This window comes from Neolamprologus multifasciatus, chromosome 10 (genome assembly GCF_963576455.1).
Source record: "Neolamprologus multifasciatus chromosome 10, fNeoMul1.2, whole genome shotgun sequence".
Taxonomy (NCBI): domain Eukaryota; kingdom Metazoa; phylum Chordata; class Actinopteri; order Cichliformes; family Cichlidae; genus Neolamprologus; species Neolamprologus multifasciatus.
In genome coordinates, this window is record NC_140448.1 from 31,885,088 (window position 1) to 31,909,390 (window position 24,303).

Genomic DNA, 24,303 nt, shown 5'->3' on the forward strand with positions numbered 1-24,303 from the left:
GATACAAACCGTTCAGTTTGTCAACAATAAAACTGAAATGAAAGAAAGACTGAGTGTGAGACTTTGATATTAGATAAAATGAATATTGATAAAGTTTACCTTTATGTACAGAATCTGAATATCGCAAAATATTTTAAAAAATTGCAATAATATCGTATCGTGCGTTAAGTATTGTGATAATATCGTATCGTGGGATGTATGGTGATTCCCACCTCTACTGTTAGCTTAGAAACCGTGAATCACTAACATTATCAGTTAAGATAACAGATAAGATAACTCTTTATTGTCATTGCACAGTCACACCTAGAACAGTACGATGAAATTCGAAACTGTCCCACGGTGGCACTACGCACAACACAACACAAACAAGACAACAGCACTCAGTAAGTTAATAAATAAAAACAATGAGTGTATGAATGCTCCATATAAGAACCTGTCCACTTACCATTTACTGTAGATTCTTGTCAAATGACTTCGCCAGCTAATGTAATTCATGATACTAAACAATGTCAAACAGCATCTCAGCCATCAGCTATCTGTGACTGAGCTAGCTGTGACTGAGCTAGCTGTGACTGAGCTAGCTGTGACTGAGCTAGCTGTGACTCAGCTAGCTGTGACTGAGCTAGCTGTGACTGAGCTAGCTATGACTGAGCTAGCTGTGGTGAAGCATTGGGAGCTTCATCATGAAAAACCACAGATTTCACTTAAATGGCTCTTGCTGTTCTTGGAGCTGCTCTTTAAGCTTCTTTATGATATTTTAAAGGTCTTTTGTGGGTTTTACTGAGGCGGATTTACTGTTTTCTGTTTTTGTCATGAAATGCTTGAAATAAACAGCTGATAAATAATAGTGCCTTTTTCAGCTCTCATTACCGAGTCATTTTTTATTATATCATCACTGGTTTGTCTTCACACAGTGAGGATAAGAACAGGTGCTTTGCTGCGTCAACAATTGCTCTGACATTTACAGTGAACGATGATGGAGGAAGCTATTGCTCCCCCATCTCCCACATCAGCCCAGAGGCAAACAGATCAGCAGTATCTGGTAATGATAATATGGAAAGTATGAAAGTACAAACACTCGCTCAGCCACTGTCCAACTTCCCAAAGAGTCCTCAAATAAGGGGATTTTTTTGTTCTTGCTTTATAAGTTAGATTAGATAGTAAATGTTAGCATTTTTTCTAATTGGCTCAATACTTGTCAGCCCAGACTCTTTGATTTCATGTCTGCAGTGATTCAGATTGCATAGAGATGCTTTAACTTCTCACAGAGTGACCATATGCAGATGGCTGACCACTGTGATGCTTCTTTTACAGCCTGGATATTTGTGAGAGTTAAGATGTAGATCGATTTGGCATCTCCAGTGTTTTGTGCTTCTGACTCTGGGCTCATTCTTTCCATCAGGTCCTTCCTCGTCAGCAGCTAATGTCTGATGTTTTCTGGGAGAGTTTTGTGAGATCATCTGGGTTCATAAACTGGGAATTTGTACTTCAAGTTCAAGTCAGCCCTGTCTTCTCTAATAAATCTTACTGGTCATAGTCCAATCATTTTCAAACGTTGGCAGATTCTGGTTCATCTTGTCATCAAAGTCCTCAAAGAAAGAAAATGCTGTTCTGTACGGCTGACCAAACAAGACACCAAGTATCTGACGGGGATGCACCAAGCTGCAGTTGCCCATTGTGGGGACAAACAGACCTGGCTCTGTTTTGCCCTGTGAGCTGAATAAATTCATGAGCAGTCGTGACTCAGATTTGTTCAAGTGGAAGAAAATAATAGATGGAAAATTTCCCTTACTACATTCATCAGCTCAGTAAAGACTTGTGCTGGATCTCTGCACTTGTGAAAATGAGCTACTGTTACCTTAAAGTGCAATGTTGGCATTTGCTGCTCAGATATTGATGGACAAAGCTGATACACTGGTATATATGTACAGGGTGGTCCATTTATATGGATACACCATAATAACATGGGAGTGGTTGGTGATATTAAAGTCCTGTTTGTGGCACATTAGTATATGTGAGGGGGCAAACTCCTCAAGATGGGTGGTGACCATGGTGGCCATTTAGAAGTCGGCCATCTTGGATACAACTTTTGTTTTTTCAATAGGAAGAGGGTCATGTGACACATCAAACTTATTGGTAATGTCACAAGAAAAACAATGGTGTGCTTGGTTTCAACGTAACTTTATTCTTTCATGAGTTATTTACAAGTTTCTGACCACTTATAAAATGTGTTCAGTGTGCTGCCCATTGTGTTGGATTGTCAATGCAACCCTCTTCTCCCACTCTTCACACACTGATAGCAACACCGCAGGAGAAATGCCAGCACAGGCATCCAGTATCCGTAGTTTCAGGTGCTGCACATCTCGTATCTTCACACCATAGACAATTGCCTTCAGATGACCCTAAAGCTAAAAGTCTAAGGGGGTCAGATCGGGAGACCTTGGGGGCCATTCAACTGGCCCACAACGACCAATCCACTTTCCAGGAAACTGTTCATCTACGAATGCTCGGACCTGGCACCCATAATGTGGTGGTGCACCATCTTGCTGGAAAAACTCAGGGAACGTGCCAGCTTCAGTGCATAAAGAGGGAAACACATCATCATGTAGCAATTTCAAATATCCAGTGGCCTTGAGGTTTCCACTGATGAAGAATAGACCCACTACCGTTGTGCCCCATATACCACACCAAACCATCACTTTTGTTGTTCCAACAGTCTTGGAGGGATCCATCCAATGTGGGTTAGTGTCAGACCAATAGCGGTGGTTTTGTTTGTTGACTTCACCATTCACATAAAAGTTTGCCTCATCACTGAACAAACTCTTCTGCGTGAACTGAGGGTCCTGTTCCAATTTTTGTTTTTGCTCATTCTGCAAATTCTGTGCGCCGATCTGGGTCATCCTCGTTGAGATGCTGCAGTAGCTGGAGTTTGTAAGGGTGCCATTTGTGAGTAGCTAATATCCGCCGAAGGGATGTTCGACTAATGCCACTCTCCAGTGACATGCGGCGAGTGCTACGCTGTGGGCTCTTGCTGAATGAAGCTAGGACAGCCACTGATGTTTCTTCATTAGTGACAGTTTTCTTGCGTCCACATTTTGGCAAATCCAACACTGAACCAGTTTCACCAAACTTAGCAAGCAGTTTGCTAACTGTAGCATGGGAGATGGGTGGTCTCGTAGGGTGTCTTGCATTGAAATCTGCTGCAATGACCCGGTTACTGCGTTCACCAGATATCAACACAATTTCGATCCGCTCCTCACGTGTTAACCTCTTCGACATGTCAATGGCTGTGAACAAAGAGAAACTTGTAAATAACTCATGAAAGAATAAAGTTACGTTGAAACCAAGCACACCATTGTTTTTCTTGTGACATTACCAATAAGTTTGATGTGTCACATGACCCTCTTCCTATTGAAAAAACAAAAGTTGTATCCAAGATGGCCGACTTCTAAATGGCCACCATGGTCACCACCCATCTTGAGGAGTTTGCCCCCTCACACATACTAATGTGCCACAAACAGGACTTTAATATCACCAACCATTCCCATGTTATTACGTTGTATCCATATAAACGGCCCACCCTGTACATGGAAACAACATCACCATGTGTTTCTGTGGTTCTGTTCTTTTTAGCTTTGACCCAGGAGATGACGTCAGGGTTTCAGCCATGTTTCCTGGGACTGTGTTATTAAAGGAAGGCGATGATGTTAGCCAAAGTGCACCTTCTCATCAGCCAGCATTCATCCTTGAGGTCTTTTTACCTGCAAAACTGAACAACAGCATTTGAAAAGAGTAAACCTCAGCTCTGTGTCACATGGTGTTTTTACGTCTGCCCGATGAAGGCCGTGCGCTGCAACGCTCTGCTCGGATCATAGCTGTTCTATAATGTTGTTGTGCGCGCTGTCTTTGCCTACTTTAAAGACGCCCTTACATACAGATGCTCACATTGGAAAAGGTCGTGTTGAGTGGACGGTTTAACAAAAGTTAGGTTTCGGTAACTGTGACAAAAGTTTCCCTTAATCAAGTTTGGAAGAGTTGACGGGTGTGATTAACGAGGTGCTTTCAGGCCAGTGTTATCAGGTGCATAATTAAACCTGTAAATCAGCGAGACATACATGTACAGTAAGCACGATATGGCTGATATTGTCTAACACAGAGTTGTGTAAGAATTAAGAAGCCCCCTTGCTGTCCCTGTGAAAGGCTTTCTCATTATTACAGCTTCATATTGGACTCACAGGAGCAATAGCAGCAGTGCATTATTAGCCTACAGATCAGGCTATTAAACCTTTTAAGATGAGTTGAGCTTCATTAACGACATCCTGTATCCATATGTGTCATCTAATCTGTGTGACCTCAGGGGAGCTGACGCGGGGAAGGACGGGGACCTTTTATTTTAGGGTGAGTAACAAGGAAAACCTGCCCGTTTTTCCCACACAAACAACATTCACGTTATTTGATTGGTTATGAAATATTAACCTGAAATACACAACATGTCCCAGCAGGCACCTGAATCTTTAAACACACTGTTCATAATTCAGAACTCTGATCAATAAATCATAACGGGGGCGATCGTGGCTCAAAGAGTTGGAAGTTCGTCTTGTAACCGGAAGGTTGCCGGTTCGAGCCCCGGCTCGTTGTGTCCTTGGGCAAGACACTTCACCTGCTGCCTACTGATGATGGCCGATGGCGCGATATGGCAGCCTCGCTTCTGTCAGTCTGCCCCAGGGCAGCTGTGGCTACAGTGTAGCTGCCTCCACCAGTGTGTGAATGTAGAGTGAATGAATTTAAAGCGCTTTGAGGGCCCCGGAAAGTGCTGTATAAATGCAATCTATTATTATTATTATTATTATATGGATGAAACGGGCCGTGTATTCAGGGCTGACTTATACACACACTGACTCAAACAACAGCGTGGATGTGTGCGTTATTTATAATTTACACTCGGGGTAAAAAAGCAGTTCGGGGTTATTAACAGTAACCTTACAAATGTATTCAGATGTAGAGAACGGTAGACGGCGTGCGAGTGTACAGCTCAACGATTTCTTTTCACATTAATCAAAAAACCTTGAACTTAAGAAACCACACAGAGCTCTCACACGCACTCTGATACTGTGTGTGTGTTTTCCCTGCATTATAGATGCAGCGCCCTCCCTCACACCGCAGGCCGACAGGCAGCTTTACACGGACACAGGAAGTTGTTTGTCTGAACCACGACTCCGTGAAGAAGTGCGTTCCCGGGCGAAGCGTCAGATGACAGTTGTGTGCAGTCACCCCTCAAATAAGGAGGCGCTGGAAGTAAGATTGTGTGGTTATTTACTGTGACATAAACAGTGTTGGGAAGGTTACTTTTAAAATGTATTCCATTACAGATTACAGATTACATGCCCCAAAATGTATTCTGTAACGTATTCTGTTACGTTACTCAATGAGAGTAACGTATTCTGAATACTTTGGATTACTTAATATATTATCATGCTGTTTACAACTACGTGAATGTACTATTGCTGTGATTTATTACTGTTACTGAAGGTCCGCGGCTCCGAACCGTAGTAAAGGGACCTCTGGCTAATACGGTGGGTTCTGTGTCGGCTCGTAGCTGAAAACTAGCTTTACTTTGTTGTCTGGGTCAACTTTGCTAGCAGAGACAGAGAGAGGCGTTGAAAGGCTGCTCCAACAGAACTTATTGTTTCAGAGGAAAACACGAACACGGTGTACAGTCGAGTCTTAATAGCTTACTTACAACTGGGCTCGTCAGGCTCTCTTCTTGGCTGCAGTGGTTATTATTATATTTACATGCTTCCAGCTCCTGTTTCTGCTCGATGACAGCTCGTACTTTTCCTTTTTCTCCCTCCCTCGCTCACAGACACATAACGTGTATGGCAGTCCATTCTCCCTGCAGCACGGACTACACTGCCCATGATGCTACATTCTTTAGAGCTATACCGGTAGCATTCTGCCTGTTAGCTTAGCACAACAACAAAAAGGCCTCTCTCACCCAGGAAACACAGAGAGAGAGCGTCACCCTGTAACCATGGCAACCGTAACACTGCCGCCTGGAACAACAGAACGTAGCTGTCAAACAAAACCCAAACAGTCCTGACCCGCCACAATATGAAACAGGGAAGTACCGCCGTGTAATCCATTTATTTCAACAAAGTAACTGTATTCTAAATACCACCTTTTTAAACGGTAACTGTAACGGAATACAGTTACTCATATTTTGTATTTTAAATACGTAACGGCGGTACATGTATTCCGTTACTCCCCAACACTGGACATAAACTCATTTAACATCTTATTTTAATGTCTTGTGCTGCCAGAAACGTTTAAAGTCTATGTTACCAAAGTTCACAGGAAGCTCAGGCTTTGAGAACTGAGTGAGGGAATTTGTAGAAATGATAAAAATACTTTATCTTTCCAGGACCAAATGAAGTTTGAGGTTGTCTAAGGAGCTTGCAAAGAAAAGCGTCTGGACTTCTTTAAGTTGCTTGAAGACGTTTCACCTTCATCCGAGAAGCTTCTTCAGTTCTAAGGTCAAATGGTGGAGAGTCCCAGATTTAAACCTAGTGGGAGTTTCCCCCCACAGAGGGACAAAAGGACCCCCTGATGATCCTCTAATCGCCTGAGCCAAGGTGTGAAACTGTCAGGGTTCCTGGGTCGGTGACCCAGTGTTTTCAGTTTTGTCACATTTAGGTTATGTTGCCACATCAATGCTTTCACTTCCTGTTTTTCCCCGTGTCAGCTTGTCTCTCGTGTCATTAGTCAGATTATGTTCAGCCCTGTACTCACCTGTTTCCAATCATTGTCATCATTCAACCTGTGTATTTAAGTTCCTTGGTTTCACCAGTTCTTGGTCGTGTCATTGATGTTATGTTGTCGTTTCCGCCTGCGTTCAGCCAGCCATTCAGTCCGTCCGTCCGTCCTTCCTTCCTTCCTTCCTTCCTTCCTTCCTTCCTTCATTCATTCATTCATTCAGTCAGTCGTCCAGCCAGCCAGCCATTTCCTACCTCTGTCCTGTTTGTTCACTGAATCGATAATAAAACACCAACCTTCACCTAACTATCCACGAGTCCTGCTTTTGGGTCACTTCCTCGCCTCCACTCAGCAACCCCTGACAGAAACTGGGTGTGGGTCCCAATCAGCCAGAGTTTCAGGTGAGTTCATTGTGAAACCTGGCCCCACCTTATCATGTGATTTCCTGAGGTCAGATGGCCCAGGATGTGAGTGGGGGGAAACTCCCACCAGGTTTATATCTGGGACTCTCCACCATTTGACCTTAGAACTGAAGAAGCTTCTCGGATGAAGGTGAAACGTCTTCAAGCAACTTAAAGAAGTCCAGACGCTTTTCTTTGCAAGCTCCTTTGACTACGATGACCTGGATGACTGAGAACCTTCACAGACATAAATTTGAGGTTATATGGAAAAAGCAAAAGATGATCCCAAAAGAAAGAGTTTACATTAATTTCTTGTGATTTATTTAACATTATTAAAAATTTTAATCCATATACGTCTCAGTTTATTCAGATTAAAATAATATTTTTCAAGAAGGAGAAAAAAAAATAGGAAAGGAATGAAACACAAGTGTGGAGTCGCCCAACAGGAAACTTTCAGTGTTACGAACTTCATTTTCCTCACAGGAGAGTTTAAGTTCACACCAATCACACATTCATTCTTTTGAATTCACTGAACTTCAGAAACTAAAGAGTTTTCATGTTTCAGAAGGACAACGATTGCTGCATGTTAAAAAAATCTTAAATCTGTGACAGACTTGGTCATCAGTCATACAACATACTGATGACACTCCACCCACTCCACCCTGCCTGCACCTCTCTGTCTTACTTCCACTGACTTTCATTCATTTTCTCTCTGGAGCATACCTCCACCTCCACCTCTGTAGCTTCTCCTCCACCACCTACTCTCCTCACAGGTTTCCATCAGGCTGGAAACTCTTTATTTCTGCTGTGTTTCTGTCTCGACTCAGTTTTAACAACAGCCTTGTGTTGCAGTCGTACTGATAGCTTATCAATGCTTTATCACCACGTCATTTACTTATATTCAGATAATGATCCAAATCAAAAGGAAAAGTTAAGACTATGTGATCGGATAAGAACAACAAGCTGAGTGCATATTTTCTCTTCTTTGTGAAACATTTGGACTTGTTTGGTTTACTGAGAGCTGAAGCTTCTGAGCTTCAGAGGTGTGAAAGCTTTGTTTGCTCTCTGCTGCTGCAGAGTTTAAAGTAGGCCACCTAAAAGGCAGAACAAAGACGGAGAATGCTGGGGTAACTTTGGCTTTAAAAATACATGAGGCGGCGCCCGCCACTCCCCACCTATCAAACATTAAGGAGCAGCGGAAAACACGTTTAACGCACACTCGTTCCCTCAGAAGTACATGAAGATACACATGCAGACCTGAAGACGTGCTTTTAGAAACAGACAAACATACACAGATATATCAGCTGCTCCTTACACACACACACACACACACACACACACACACTTTTACTCGCTGTCAGCTGCCTAATCACCCTTAAAGAGTCTTAACGAGCTCAGCACAACCTGGGAATCGATGACATGTCTCACTTTATTCTGAGGTTAATCCACCACATCTGTCGGCTACTGCCATTTGTTTTTACATGAGATAATGAAGTATTTGTTTTTTTATAGTAAAGTATGATTACACAATGAAAGATTGTGGATCATAAATTCATCGAACAGCAGATGTGTCATGAAAGCCATGAAAAGAAACCGATTGTGAGGTTTGTAAAGCATGCAGTGTGTTCGGACTGCAGAGAAACCTGAGAAAAATTCAGGATGTTTTAATAAAGTCTGGTGACTCTCACTTTGAACAGGTAAGTTAAGGAAATCACAGCTCTGAGCCACTTCATTAGGAACACCTGTAAAGCCTAATGTATTCCAACCAACTGGATGTAAAGTAATAGTTTTAAAAGACAGGGAGGTCGGTGTATGAGCACCAGAGATGGGCAGTAACGCGTTACTTGTTACTTGTAACGTGTTACTGTAATCCGATTACTTTTTTCAAGTAACGAGTAAAGTATGGGATTACTATTGCAAAAACGGTAATTAGATTACCGTTACTTTCCCGTAGGAACGCTGCGTTACTGCGTTACTAAAACCGTGATTTTTTGCGAGAATGTCTCATGACAGTGACGTAAGCGAGTGCGACGTTCGTGACAACAGCTGTGTGCAGATCAACAATGGATCATATATCGAGCGCAGAGAGAGTATGAGCGTGCAGCGTTTAAAGCGTGGAAGTACTGACCTTACTTTGAGTTTGATTCCATAAAAAGTGACAAAAACATTAGTGTCCGTTGTGCGTGGGAAGAAAACTTCTTTTTACAGAGAAAAAAAACCCCTAAACTTCCAAACAAGCACCGAGTAGCTACGACGTAATGGGAAACTCACAGAGAAACTCGCGGATTCTTCCACTGACCGCTGCACACCTGCACCAGGGTAACCCTCCGCCTACCCCACTCCTGCTTTACAGGTGAAAATAGAGCAACAGGACCGCTAGTCTTTGACTTTATTTATTTTCTGCTGTGTTTTACTTGCATCTATTTGAAAGACTGAGTGTAAACACAAAAAATATTTTATTTTATGAGCTGGAATGTGTAGAAAATAGGTTTAAATGTTAAACTAATTTCTTCCAGTCAGAGAATGTTGCAGATAATTAAATTTTTGCTTGATGCATAAAGTTAAAAGATTAAAACTAATAAAACAAGTTTTAAAAAGAGACTTTTCCATTTGATTACATTTTGTATGATGATGATGCAGAAAAAGTAGAATTGAGCTGAAAGATCTATCACTTTATCACCTATTCAGGTTGTAAATCATGTTTTTAAAAAGTAACTAAGTAATTAATTACTTTTGAAAATAAGTAATCAGTAAAGTAACGGGATTACTTTTTTGGGGAAGCAATGAGTAATTAGTTACTGATTACTTTTTTCAAGTAACTTGACCAACACTGATGAGCACGTAACCACTGTGAATCTGGTTTGCTTAAAGTTTGCTTAAAGTTGGAGAAGTTAAAACTGTGGCTGCATCGAGGTCCAGCAAGAGATAATCAGGATGATTGTGAAGTGAAAATCATGCAAAGCTAATTTAGTAGAATACAATAAGAAAGCTTTGGAGCTGTCCTCCTTTAACCTCCTAGGACCTGCGTCCACATATGTGGACATCACATTTTGGGATGTCCAGACCAAAATACTTAATTTTTCTCTACAAGGGCCTGATATCCACTTACGAGGACGTTATGCTGCCACTGTTCTATCAACATTTAAAACCAATGTCCTCATATGTGGATGTCATTTGTCTCAGGAACAAAAATTAGGTAAAAAAAAATTAAAATTAAAATTTTATTTGTCACATACACAGTACGATATGCAGTGAAATGCTTAGACAACTGCTCGTGACCTAAAAAAAAAAGAAAAGGCCATGAATAAGATAGGAAATAAGTATGAAAATTAAAAAGGGTAAATTTAACTAGGAAGGAATAAAATAAAATAAAATATAAAAATAAAATAACTGTACAACAAAATACACAGTATAGAAATATATAAGAATGTATGAAGAAATATAAATATATATATTCACAATAACAGCAGCTGTACAAGTATTAAATGGAAATGGAGAATATAATGTCCAGTGTTGTGCAATCCACATTTTATACCAGATCCAAAAAGATCTGGTATAAACAGATCTTTTTGGATCTTTCGTCCTGCAAACATTAGCAGATCGGGTTCCTGCGCCGTTACTGCTGATACCGATATGAGTTTCAGTTCTGAACACATTAAGCTTAATCACCGTGATTTTGGTTTTCCACAATAATTAGTTAACAAAACAAAACACACCTTTCAGATTTTCATGTAATTTACAATTTTGTTTCTTGGAGACCTTGAATATAAATGTGTGTGTTTAAATGTGCTGCAGGCTTAAAAACACCAGAAATGACAATCAACACAAAAAGGTTCAGACATTTTCCACAGTGCATGTTTCAGGCTTTGCCGCGACCCAGCCCTGGATAAGCGAAGAAAATGGATCGATGGATGTTTCATGTTTTCATTTCTCCAGCACTGGTATCAATACTATCGATACTGGTATTGATCCACCTCTAACATGCACAGCTACACATGAGCAGTCCTCATATGAGCGAGCAGCAGCCAAAATAGAGACTGCTACAACAGAGGCTCTATCGTATGTACTGCATGAATGATGAATGGCCTACAGTAAGCCACGTAGTTTATCTCACAATGCTAATGGTGCTGGTCAGTCAAAGCAGGGTCTGAGGGATCCAACATAAAGCTGAACCTCCATGATTGCGACATTTCACTGCAGCTTTTACTGCAACAACATTAGACTCAAAGTAGGGGAGAAACCCGCTGTCGTATGGTCGACGTGCTGCTGCTGAGAGACGTTTCTGTAGTATATGTCGGGATGAGGAACGTGAGCGTTGATGCTGAGCTGACGTGAGTTCCTCAGAAAGTGGATTTTCATGTAAACCACATGATGGCTCGGTTTGGAGAAGGAGTCGCTTGCTGTGGTTGCAGAGCGGACAGCGAGTAGGGGAACTCTGGTTAACAGACCAAACATTACTCGAAAATCCAGCCTTAAAGTCTGGCTTCATGGATTCCTCCTTATTTTAAATGCCTCTTCATGCATTCATCTTGGAGTGGTCTGGCAGTAGTAGGTAGGAATGTTTCTTTTCCAATGAATGAATAATAGATAACTTTTTTAAATACAGTTCACAGGAACTGACCATATTCTTGTCGTTCCCAGCAGTGAACACGGACAAAAACGTAAATTTTTCAGGAGTTACTGCAGGAGGATTCTGCTGCACTGCTCTCATCCTACACCCGAGGTTTCTAATAACTTTCTGTGTGTGCAGTGAAAGATGTGCAGCAGTGGCTTCAGTGATTACAAAGCCCAGTTCCAGAGCCTCACAACAGATACAGCATGGACGCTTTGGTGTAACTGTGAGCTCAATGCTTAGTCAGTCATAATTAGTGACACAGTCATGAAATATCAGTTAGGTCCAAAGACTTTTAGTGAACACAGGTAAAATGGGCGATCCCGAGTACACTGGCAACAACCAATGGAAGTGAGAGTTTCCATCCAACCATCATCCACTGGTCTACAAAGCTTTGTTTCAAAGCCTTAAGGAAGAGATTTGCAGTGATGTGGTGACCAGAGATTAAAGATGGCCAACAATCCACTGACTTGAAGAGATGATGGGAGCAGTAAGTGCTGGAAGGTCTTGAACCTTTCCCAACTTTGAGACAGGCGATCAAGTCGACCAATGAGAGTGAAGGATGCATTCATTGACATGTGAGTTGAAAGATCTTAGGCTACGTTCACTTTGCAGGTCTTGATGCTTGATACTGATTTTTTGATCAAATCCGATTTCTTTGTCTGCTCGTTCACACTACAAATAAAATGCGACAGCAAACGCGCTCTAGTGTGAACGCTCAAAGCGGCCGCATGCGCAAAAGAAGACGTCACACACAACGCGCTCTGTTTAGACCCAGACCAACAGTATTGTTTGACTGATGACCTTAATATAAAGACTTCAGACTTCACGTTTCCCAATTTTTGCTTTAAGTTATTTTGTTATTTACATAATAATGTAAATAACCTAATAATGATCCTTATTGCTGTTTTAGAGGAGCGCTGCTTCAAAGGATAGCTGCAGATTTCTGTCAGAATCTGCAGATTATACAGAACAAAGAAAATGTTCACGTTTCTCCAACGTTGTCTTCCCAACAGTTTCACTGACATCTACACCGGATGTCCAGGAAGCATTCACGATGTCTTCTCCGGCGCTGATAATTGGCGTCTGTCTTGTGTCAGTGACGTAAAAGACGGATTTAATGCGACATGACCATCAAACAACAGCTTTCTAAAACATCAGATATGTATCGGATTCAGGACCACATACGAAAGTGACCCAGATCGGATTTGAAAATATCGGATTTGTGCCGTTCACACTGTCACACCATGATCGGATATGGGTCGCAGAGGGTCAAAGAAATCGGATTTGATGCGCTTTTGCCTGCAGTGTGAACGTAGCCTTAGAGGGTTACCCTGGAAACAAACGCCTGCAGCGTCCACTAGTGGCCAATCAGCAGTGACGAAGCAGTGAGCTCCCTTTTAGATCCATGATTCCCAAAAACCACGACACAGAAACAATAAAGACTTATTTTGTTCAGAGTTCTCTGTGAAACACATGCGGTCCTGCTGTATCCTCCCCGTTACATCCAACATCTGTGCAGCTGTGCAGCAACTGAAACACTTTCTATGTGCATGGCGTCTTCAGGTTTTCCAATCAAGTCAGAACTGTACTTTCCTTTGTTTCTAAATTTGTGATTTATTACCAGAAAACCTTCGGTTGTGCGTCTGGATGTGAAACCGGTGCAGAAGAGCCTCAAACCTGCTTTCTGTCTTCCTCCAGAGTAGATGGGCTATTTGTTTGTGTAGCTTCCATTGAGGCTCCAGCAGTCAGCAGGTTTTGGACTTTGTTGAGTCGTTACAATAATTATGCATTTAAATAGAGTAATAGCAGCACACAGGTTGCTTTTATTAGCTGCAGTAAGCACCTCTGAACAACATCTCATCACAGTGTTAAACATGCTGGAGTGCAGCCCTGATCACTCAGCGAGGCTTTGTTGTGTTTCAGCCTGTGTGCAAAGCTGGAGCCTGAAAGCAGCCCGAGGACACTGCTGTCATTGTGTTTGTGTGTGTGTGGTGCTGTCAGGGTTTGTGTGCGATCACTGGATGTGTGTGTGTGCTGTCAGCAGTGATGTATTGATGGCTGAGAGGATTTGATTACACTGAAAAGCTAGAAGGAAAAAAATCTCAATCACTTCTTTCTTCATATTCTTGTTGAGGAATGAAGGAAGGATAATTAGGACGGCCCTGTTGATGTTAGCGTCACACCGTGAGCTGGATCTCGCTGTGTCAGCTGATCAACAGTTATTTGGAAATCATTTGGATTCTGATTCAGTGGAAGGTCTCAAATGTTTTCAGCTTTGAATTAAAGACATGAAAAGTCTCTACTACTCAAACTTTAATGGTACAGAATCTAAATTCAGAGTTTAATGTAATAAACTACTTTTCTCCATGGATGCATTAATAATTCTGGATACAGCGCTGCAGCCCAGGCTTGCTGCTGATCTTTCCCCGTGGAGTCCTGGTATAGAGACACCTGTGTAAACTGCTGACTGCTGTTTTGACTCTTTATGATATGAATTTCAGATTAATGCAGGTGTAATAATTGTAAATTAGGTTGAAAAAGTCTTTTTTGTACCCATCACCCGTCAAAATCTAAAGTCTCATACCTCCCAGTCGCAATCATTCTCCCAAACTGGGGTCAGAATTCAGGGTTATTAGTAGGGATGGGTACCGGTATCCGGTGCCATGATGGCACCGGTTCTGACATAAACGGTAGTAACCAGACCAAAAAGCAGCGCACATTTCGGTGCTTTTTTTCCCTGAGCTGTGACACACTTTAGATTCTAGCCAATCATTTTACGTTTCCGAGGATAGTAGGCGGGTCCAGGTACGTACGTTCTTTTAGAGCAGAGCTACAGATTAAAAATGCCCAAGGCGAAGCGGTCAAAGTCTGGCTGTACTTCACAGCAAAAGATGCAAACTCAGCAGCTGCAACAAGTGCTTTAAGCTGATACTGTGATACTGTCAAAGGAGGTAACACCTCAAATCTGATGAAACACCTGGCGACGCATAGCGTTTTTTTTAAAAGCCGAAAAATGCGCCATATTTGATAGCTTGCTGCGAGACCTCACACCGAGCACATTTACTGTGGGTGTGGTGCCTGTTATCGACCCGGAGTTAGCAACATCCCCCAAAAACCCGAAGAGGAGAGTCCTGGCCCCTAGCCCTGCCAGTGTAGCAGAAATGATGAGGATGATGATGCAGCAGCAGCTGTTCTTCTCTGCGTTAGTAGCTTAATGTTGTTCGTGTGTAATTTACGTTGAGTAGGCTAACCACGTTATTACATTAATGCATGTAAGGTGAACTAGCAAACATCATCATAGCTACATGCAGCTGTCTTCTTGTTTGATGGCAGATACTCCCTTCACCCTGGACAAAAAGGCTAAAATGACCAAAGAAAAAATGGAAAACAGTTAAACATGAGAGGTTTTTGGACAAAGTTTGTGTTTTTTCCATTGTTTAAGCTGCTTCCAGCCAAGAGTGATACCATATATGCCCCATAGCTGCAGAAAAGGCTAACATTGTTATCTTTTTACAAAAAAACAGCTGAACATGAGACGTTTTTGGACAAAGTTTGTGTTCTCCATTCTTTAAGCACCGGTTTGAGCACCGTTTAAGCACCGGCACCGTTTCAAAGGTACCGGTTTGTCACCGGTATCGGATAAAACCTAAACGATACCCATCCCTAGTTATTAGAAAAATGTATTCAGTTCAAATTTAAGGAGGTCAGGTAAAAAAACTCAAACATTCATTTACTGTCAACAACAAGATAAGATGCTTCTGAGAAACGCGTCTTCAGGTAAAGTGCTTGATTAAAAAAAGTTTCCCTTTTTCTTCTTTCCTTAACTCTGTTTCACACGAACAGTCTGAACAAATATTAGTAACAACGTTTCCCGTTTCTGTTTTCACACACAGATGTTCTTGACGTTTCTCTGGAGAAATGACCTGATTGGCTGAGTAGTGTCACATGGGATGATTTACAAAGCATGTGATTGGTCGGTGTGTTTCCTGTGTGCATAATTTGACTACTGTGATAATTCAAATAACCGTGGATAGAGTTAAATAGAAACAGTTTGTTATGGGTCCCTATAGAGTGAAGTCTGGGTCCAGACCGCCGTCTGCTGACCGTGACCTAGGCTTTAGAATCAAAGTCGGCTGCAACCTTGTGGGGGCGCTAGTTTAAAACACTCGTCTTCTTTCTCCACTTGTTGGCTGTTTGCTGGCATGAAAAATCACTGTGCAACAATTTCTGTCCATTTTACTAACAAAGAGATTTTCAGTGTCACGAGAGCGTCTCGGTTAATTAATCTCTGCACAGGTTCAGCTGAATGTTGTAAAAACAGAGCCAGCAGCATTCGAACAGCAGTGAAATCTGTCTTTCTTTCCTCTGCAGCATTCAAACGCTGCCAAACCAGCAGAGCAGCATTTGGCTGTCAGTCAGGCCGCGCTGCTCCAGAGGAGAGCGACTCAGTAACAACCTGCTGACTAATGATAAACCGCGACACCGAACAAGTGAGATGTGAACTCGACACCTGCCCCTCACAGCACGACTGTGTGAATGAAAACAGATGATTGTGCTCTTTAAAAGGATGATCGCAGCTCAAACTCACACTGCAGTTTGGTCCTAATCTGGAAGCAGTTCAGCAACGCTGGCAGTCGATCAAGCTGCAAGTACACATGTTACAGCTGTAAAGAGCTCCAGAGATAAGCAGATAATGCAGACAGCATCGTTGGCTTCATCACAGCGGCTTTATTTCTAGTTTGGTAAACTGTTTGTTGATTGGTTGTTTTTCTTTGCTGAGGTGAAGCCAAGCTCATGTTTTTCACGATTAAATACCAAATTAAGACCCAAACATTCCAGATATGAACTACATGCTTTTTGTTCTTACATGAATCAGTCTTTACATCAGCCTCAAGTGAGTAAAAACAAACAAACTGCACAGGTGAACAACCCCGTGGAGTCTGGGATTACTTTGCAAAGAAGACGACATTAGAAAACAAAAACTAAAGAATTACAACAAGTTCTGCTTCAAGCACCGACCACTAGAGCTAAAGAATGAAGAGTGCGAAGTATAGTTGTTATGTAGGCTGCTAGTGCTCTGCACCGAACATTACCACCATGTTTGTGGAGTTTCTATCTAAAGAGCATCTCCAGTGCAGTTCTTATTTTATCTGTTGTTAGCTGCAGACCACAAACAGTCACTAAACCAGTGTTTGACATCAACACAGCCATCGTTTACATGTCTGTAATAGACCCGAGGCACAGATGGCAACAATGATGAAATCAAATCGGGAGGAAAAAAGGCAAAAACAGGAAGGAAATTGTTAGGTTCAAATATTGAGGAGGGGTACAGGAGGTAATCAACTTTCAAAATAACAACACTGATCCGGCCGGGTGGAGTCAAACGATGATTTTAATGCACGCGTGGGAGGACCGCCGCCGTACGCAGACAGTGCTGATCTCCGACTTACAGAGCATAAGCAGATGTTTTATATACCATCAGGGTTTAAATTTAATGACGCCCCTTCAACGTCAATCAGATACACTTCATACATAGGTTTCAAAACCACAATGACTTTTAACACAGTTTAAAAGAACATTGTCTCCGTCTCCACGGCAGATGCTTCCTGTCAACCTTCTGACTTTCACTTCTCGTCTGGAACACCAGACCCACGTCCTGCAAGAAACTGTTCCTCTTTTTGCAGAGACAATTTTGCAGTTGCGAGCAAACACGATTAACCTCTCACCTATAAATGAGTCTATCTACTGTGTGTGTGTCAGCATGAAATGCACTCAGTTTCACCTCACCAGCTGAACCTTGTAACCTTTTCCACCAGACACAAGGCCTGCACGTACACAACTGAAACTATATGTGTAATATATTGAATAAATGTCCTAATCAAGAACCTCTACTAAAAGCTTAATCAAAAGATATAAATGACTAAAAGATAACAATGAATAACCTGGTTATTCAAATAGCATCCTCCCAACAGCTCCTCAAAGTAACTTTCACTTTCACAAACACACTCTGCAAAAGCCTGCAGCTTCCTGTCTACTTTAGCACAGAGTGTACTCAGAGTTAGGCCTTTCCTTTACGACCCAACAGCCTCAGCACGTACACATTTAAGATTATTGGTTTAACTCAACAGTTTAAAGTGGTTATAACCAGAGATGGGCAGTAACGCGTTACTGTAATCCGATTACTTTTTTCAAGTAACGAGTAAAGTAAGGGATTACTATTGCAAAAACAGTAATTAGATTACCGTTACTTTCCCGTAGGAACGCTGCGTTACTGCGTTACTAAAACCGTGATTTTTTTTGCGAGAATGTCTCATGACAGTGACGTAAGCGAGTGCGACGTTCGTGACAACAGCTGTGTGCAGATCAACAATGGATCATATATCGAGTGCAGAGAGAGTATGAGCGTGCAGCGTTTAAAGCGTGGAAGTACTGACCTTACTTTGAGTTTGATTCCATAAAAAGTGACAAAAACATTAGTGTCCGTTGTGCGTGGGAAGAAAACTTCTTTTTACAGCGAAGAAAACCCCTAAACTTCCAAACAAGCACCGAGTAGCTACGACGTAATGGGAAACTCACAGAGAAACTCGCGGATTCTTCCACTGACCGCGGCACACCTGCACCAGGGTAAACCTCCGCCTACCCCACTCCTGCTTTACAGGTGAAAATAGAGCAACAGGACCGCTAGTCTTTGACTTTATTTATTTTCTACTGTGTTTTACTTGCATCTATTTGAAAGACTGAGTGTAAACACACAAAATATTTTATTTTATGTGCTGGAATGTGCAGAAAATAGGTTTAAATGTTAAACTAATTTATTCAAGTCAGAGAATGTTGCATATAATTAAATTTTTGCTTGATGCATAAAGTTAAAAGGTTAAAACTAATAAAACAAGTTTTAAAAAGAGACTTTTCCATTTGATTACATTTTGTATGATTATGCAGAAAAAGTAGAATTGGGCTGAAAGATCTATCACTTTATCACCTATTCAGGTTGTAAATCGTGTTTATAAAAAGTAACTAAGTAACTAAGTAATTAATTACTTTTGAAAATAAGTAATCAGTAAAGTAACGGGATTACTTTTTTGGGGAAGTAATCAGTAATTAGTTACTGATTACTTTTTTCAAGTAACTTGACCAACACTGGTTATAACTGCACCTGTAATAAAGGCTAATTGGGTACCAATATGTTTAAACATCTGAATGCAATATCAATACTGTAGATTATGTTATTAATGTTATTACTGCAATGGTAATGATGATGATTATTAACAATAGCAGCAAAATATTTCTCTAATCCTCACAAAATCAACTTAAAAAACACAAGAAAAGAAACTAAAATAAAACAGGAAGTGGAAACAAATCTAAAAGAACACAAACTGAAGAAAAGGGGAAAATAAGAAAAATGAAACGTTGGTCCTCACTTTTCACAGGTTTTCAGATGGTTATACTCGACACCTGCTGATGTCTAAACACGAAGCCAATCAACCCCCAACCGCCGTCTCCACAGGAAGTGATGCGTGCTTTCTTTCTGCATTGTTTGGAACAAACGTAGAGAAGGAGCTGAAGTGTTTCTGCCACTTTTCTGTCTTATTGTACAAATATTTCAACATGATATTTTCTCAGTTTTCGGCTTGTAAATATTTCATGAAGTCACTCCTCGGCGCTCCTCGGTGTGTTCCCCACATAAGAAAGTGTTATTATTGTTTTATAGAGGATCATTTAATGTAATTGCCTCCTGTTTGTGTGACTCACACTCTGCTCCCTGCTGGGTTTGCTGAGCTGCAGACAAACAGCTCACTTTCTCTTTGCTGTGCCAAACTGCATTTAGCAGAGAGGATATTAAATAGTTAATATTTTCTGAAATATGCGTAAAACTGAAACAGCGACAGACAGCAGCACTTCAGAAGTTTAATGTTTTTGCCTTTTAAATATGCACTCTGCAGCAATTTTAATATATTAACTGCTTTTTGTTGCTTGATTTCTCACATAATGATGTGACTCACATATTAATGAAAACACAGCCTGAAGGCCTCTCTGCTACTCGCTCACAGCATTAACGACACTGCTACTGTTAGTGTAGACAGAGCCTACACAATACTGTGGATAGTAAATGGTTCTGTATCTGTAAAAGTTTATATTTAAATACATTTTATCGACAAGCACTGTGATCTAAAGTGAGGAAAATCACCCAAAACCAGAAAAAACACATTACAGTAACAAATGATTTGCACGTCTGACTCCCACAGATTGTTGTGGAGTGACTGATCGATCACAACCATGAATGTGTAAACAACACACCTGTCCAACAAGTCCAACGAGCTATCAAAGGATGTCAGGGAGAAGACTGTAGACCTGCACGAGGCTGAAAGAAGAAATATCAAATGCCCATCATCGCCCTCGGTCTCCAGCTCTGTGCATCATGAGATCATGATGAAGGTGGTCAGTGTTGGGGAGTAACGGAATACATGTACCGCCGTTACGTATTTAAAATACAAAATATGAGTAACTGTATTCCGTCACAGTTACCGTTTAAAAAGGTGGTATTTAGAATACAGTTACTTTGTTGAAATAAATGGATTACACGGCGGTACTTCCCTGTTTCATATTGTGGCGGGTCAGGACTGTTTGGGTTTTGTTTGACAGCTACGTTCTGTTGTTCCAGGCGGCAGCGTTACGGTTGCCATGGTTACAGGGTGACTCTCTCTCTCTGTGTGTTTCCTGGGTGAAAGAGGCCTTTTTGTTGTTGTGCTAAGCTAATAGGCAGAATGCTACAGGTATAGCTCTAAAGAATGTAGCATCATGGGCAGTGTAGTCCGTGCTGCAGGGAGAATGGACTGCCATACACGTTATGTGTCTGTGAGCGAGGGAGGGAGAAAAAGGAAAAGTACGAGCTGTCATCGAGCAGAAACGGGAGCTGGAAGCATGTAAATATAATAATAACCACTGCAGCCAAGAAGAGAGCCTGACGAGCCCAGTTGTAAGTAAGCTATTAAGACTCGACTGTACACCGTGTTCGTGTTTTCCTCTGAAACAATAAGTTCTGTTGGAGCAGCCTTTCAACGCCTCTCTCTGTCTCTGCTAGCAAAGTTGACCCAGACAACAAAGTAAAGCTAGTTTTCAGCTACGAGCCGACACAGAACCCACCGTATTAGCCAGAGGTCCCTTTACTACGGTTCGGAGCCGCGGACCTTCAGTAACAGTAATAAATCACAGCAATAGTACATTCATGTAGTTGTAAACAGCATGATAATATATTAAGTAATCCAAAGTATTCAGAATACGTTACTCTCATTGAGTAACGTAACGGAATACGTTACAGAATACATTTTGGGGCATGTAATCTGTAATCTGTAATGGAATACATTTTAAAAGTAACCTTCCCAACACTGAGGTGGTGGATCATCCCAAAACTACACTGGAGGAGCTTGTTAATGACCTGAAGGCAGTTGGACCACAGTCACCAAGAATATCACTGTAATAGACTGAGATCCTGAAGAAGGCACACGAAGACCCATCTGAAGTTTGTCACTGATCTAAACAATTTAGAGAAGGCTTGGGAGGAAGTGCTGATGAAATCAAGGCTCTTTGGCATCAGCTCGACCCTCGTAGCCGAGCTAGAAAATCTCATCTAAAGCTTCGAGTTGCCAAACAGAAGCCAAGAAACCTGAAGGATGTAAAATGGTAAATGGCCTGTATTTGTATAGACACATTCAGTCACACACACATTCACACACTGATGTAGAGAGTCTGTTTTAAACCTGATGACCAACTGCAACAAACGTCTTACTGCTGTGCTTGGCAACAAATATTTCTCTCCACGAGTGCAGCCTGCAGCTGTGCAGTAATCACTGGTTGTGAAGAACACGTCGAGCAGACATGTCAAAGGCATGTTCAGCAGGAGACGAGGATAAGTACCGGCCAAGGAAATGTCTGGATGTGCCGCTCATCCTGCAGGCCAGCAGTACTCTGGCAGTGTGGGGGTGGGCATTGTCCTAAAACAGGACATCCAGCATGCTGATAGCTCGGTCTCAGTCAGCCTCGGTGTGGTGTTTACACTGGTTTTTGTGTTTACATCACTGATTTGAGACTGAAATAAACTGAACCAATTCTAAGGTGTAAATGTTACAACTGGTAGAGCAGGTAGAGCCAGGTTTACTGAGCAGAGCAAAGTAACATGTGAGGATGTTTCCAAATAAGTTGTTGTGCTGTTTTCAGGCGTCGGCCAAAACAGGGGCAGATTTATAACTGTAGTCAGAAACACATCAAAGTGTTGGAGATGCAGTCTGGCAGAGAGCCGTCATAATAAGAACAGGCCTCGTTATCCAACAGGCTCTGATATCCAACTGTAACTGTATCAACAATATTTTATGTTGTGTTCTGTAGTTCTTGTTTTGAGACAACTGAGATCGATTGAAGTGCAGTTTTTCTGCCTGGATTTCTTTTTAAAAATAGATTTGAAGGTTTGATGAGGGAGTGTTGAGTGTGTGTCTGTGATCTGTAGCTCATGCATGTAGTAAAGGTCAATGCAGCATTTGTGTATTTACACCACTAAAAAGAGTCAGAGTCAGGTTAGAGCTCATTGAATCACTGTGTGCGCTGTCTATGGTGCTGAAATAAAAACAGGTTTGTTTTAAATGTAATAAAACGTTATTATCACACACAGCTCCAGTTTCCTGCTTGAAAATGACGTGCCCAAGTTGAACCAACCATTTCTCTGCAATTACAACCCCAGTGTGCACTGTGATGGTATCAAAACAAAGCTGAGACTTGTGAGACTTAATGAGAGGTGTCAGCATCACAGCAGATGCCATCATGTCAAAGGCTACGTTCACTCTGCAGGTCTTGATGCTCAGTTCTGATTTTTTGATCAAATCAGATTTTTTCGTCTGCTCGTTCACACTACAGATAAAATGCGACAGCAAACGCGCTCTAGTGTGAACGCTCAAAGCGGCCGCATGCGCAAAAGAAGACGTCACACACAACGCGCTCTGTTTAGACCCAGAGCAACAGTATTGTTTGACTGATGACCTTAATATAAAGACTTCAGACTTTACGTTTCCCAATTTTTGCTTTAAGTTATTTTGTTATTTACATAATAATGTAAATAACCTAATAATGATCCTTATTGCTGTTTTAGAGGAGCGCTGCTTCAAAGGATAGTTGCAGATTTCTGTCAGAATCTGCAGATTATACAGAACAAAGAAAATGTTCACGTTTCTCCAACGTTGTCTTCCCAACAGTTTCACTAACATCTACACTGGATGGCCAGGAAGCGTTCACGATGTCTTCTCCGGCGCTGATAATTGGCATCTGTCTTGTGTCGGTGACGTAAAAGACGGATTTAATGCGACATGACCATCAAACAGCAGCTTTCTGAAACATCAGATATGTATCGGATTCAGTACCACATACGAAAGTGACCCAGATCAGATTTGAAAATATCAGATTTGTGCCGTTCACACTGTCACACCATGATCGGATAGATGGTCGCAGAGGGTCAAAAAAATCAGATTTGATGCGCTTTCGCCTGCAGTGTGAACGTAGCCTAAGTAGCGGAGGATAAAACAATGAAAAATATGAATGAGTTCTCCTGGCCTGGTCTCTTTTAGAAACGCACGAATCAACAGATGAACATTAACTGATGCTGCTGAAGTGAAGGAGAGCAAAGTGTTATTGGAGACATGTTTGGTAGAATTTGGTAGAATTCGTAAAAGCTGAAATTTCTTTGGTATTGAACATGAAAACCCTCCACAGTGGTTGACAGCACTGAACACAAACGGTAAACTGGTGCGCATCAAATAAGGCAGAAGAAAGATTTTTGATGGTAAACAGATGTCGAAGCACACTGAGAGGTGGAGCTGATTTTACTGTGGTGGAGTCAAAACAGCCAAAGTAAAAAAGTGAAGCGTAATTTTTGTCTTCTTATGTTGTCGGTTCGGTGACTTTTGTTTATAGAGACGAATTCTGCACTGTCCACATCTGTAAGCTGTCGGTTTTCAGCACCTGATGACGTGTCCGTGTCACCTTTCTCACTCACTATGTGTTAACAGACCTCTCTGTATTGAATCATATCTGTTATTAATCTCTGTCTCTCTTCCACAGCATGTCTTTATCCTGTCTTCCTTCTCTCACCCCAACCAATCACAGCAGATGGCCCCGCCCCTCCCTGAGCCTGGTTCTGCTGGAGGTTTCTTCCTGTTAAAAGGGAGTTTTTCCTTCCCACTGTCGCCAAAGTGCTGCTCATAGGGGGTCATATGATTGTTGGGTTTTTCTCTGTATCTATGAAGCGCCTTGAGGCGACTTTTGTTGTGATTTGGCGCTATATAAATAAAATTGAATTGAATTGAATTGAATTGCGCGCTGTCAGATGAACGAGAGGATTTGCTCTTTAATCATCTCCTGTTTTATCTGCTTGGTGGTTGTTGAAGTGGTTTTATGAGATTCTGATATTTCTGTGGATACAACATATTTTTATATAAATAACAGATGTGGTGGAACATCCTGGCCCTGAGTCAGCTTCTATCTGGCACTGCT

General features: G+C 41.6%; 1 long non-coding RNA gene across 1 annotated transcript; it reads left to right on the forward strand.

Annotated features, from left to right (window-relative positions):
- Positions 1-220: 220 nt before the first annotated feature.
- LOC146510529 (uncharacterized) lies at positions 221-23,208 on the forward strand. The gene is made up of 4 exons (XR_014876564.1): positions 221-2,491; positions 2,658-5,295; positions 20,016-20,205; positions 21,161-23,208. It is a non-coding gene; the product is annotated as an uncharacterized LOC146510529 (long non-coding RNA).
- Positions 23,209-24,303: the final 1,095 nt, after the last annotated feature.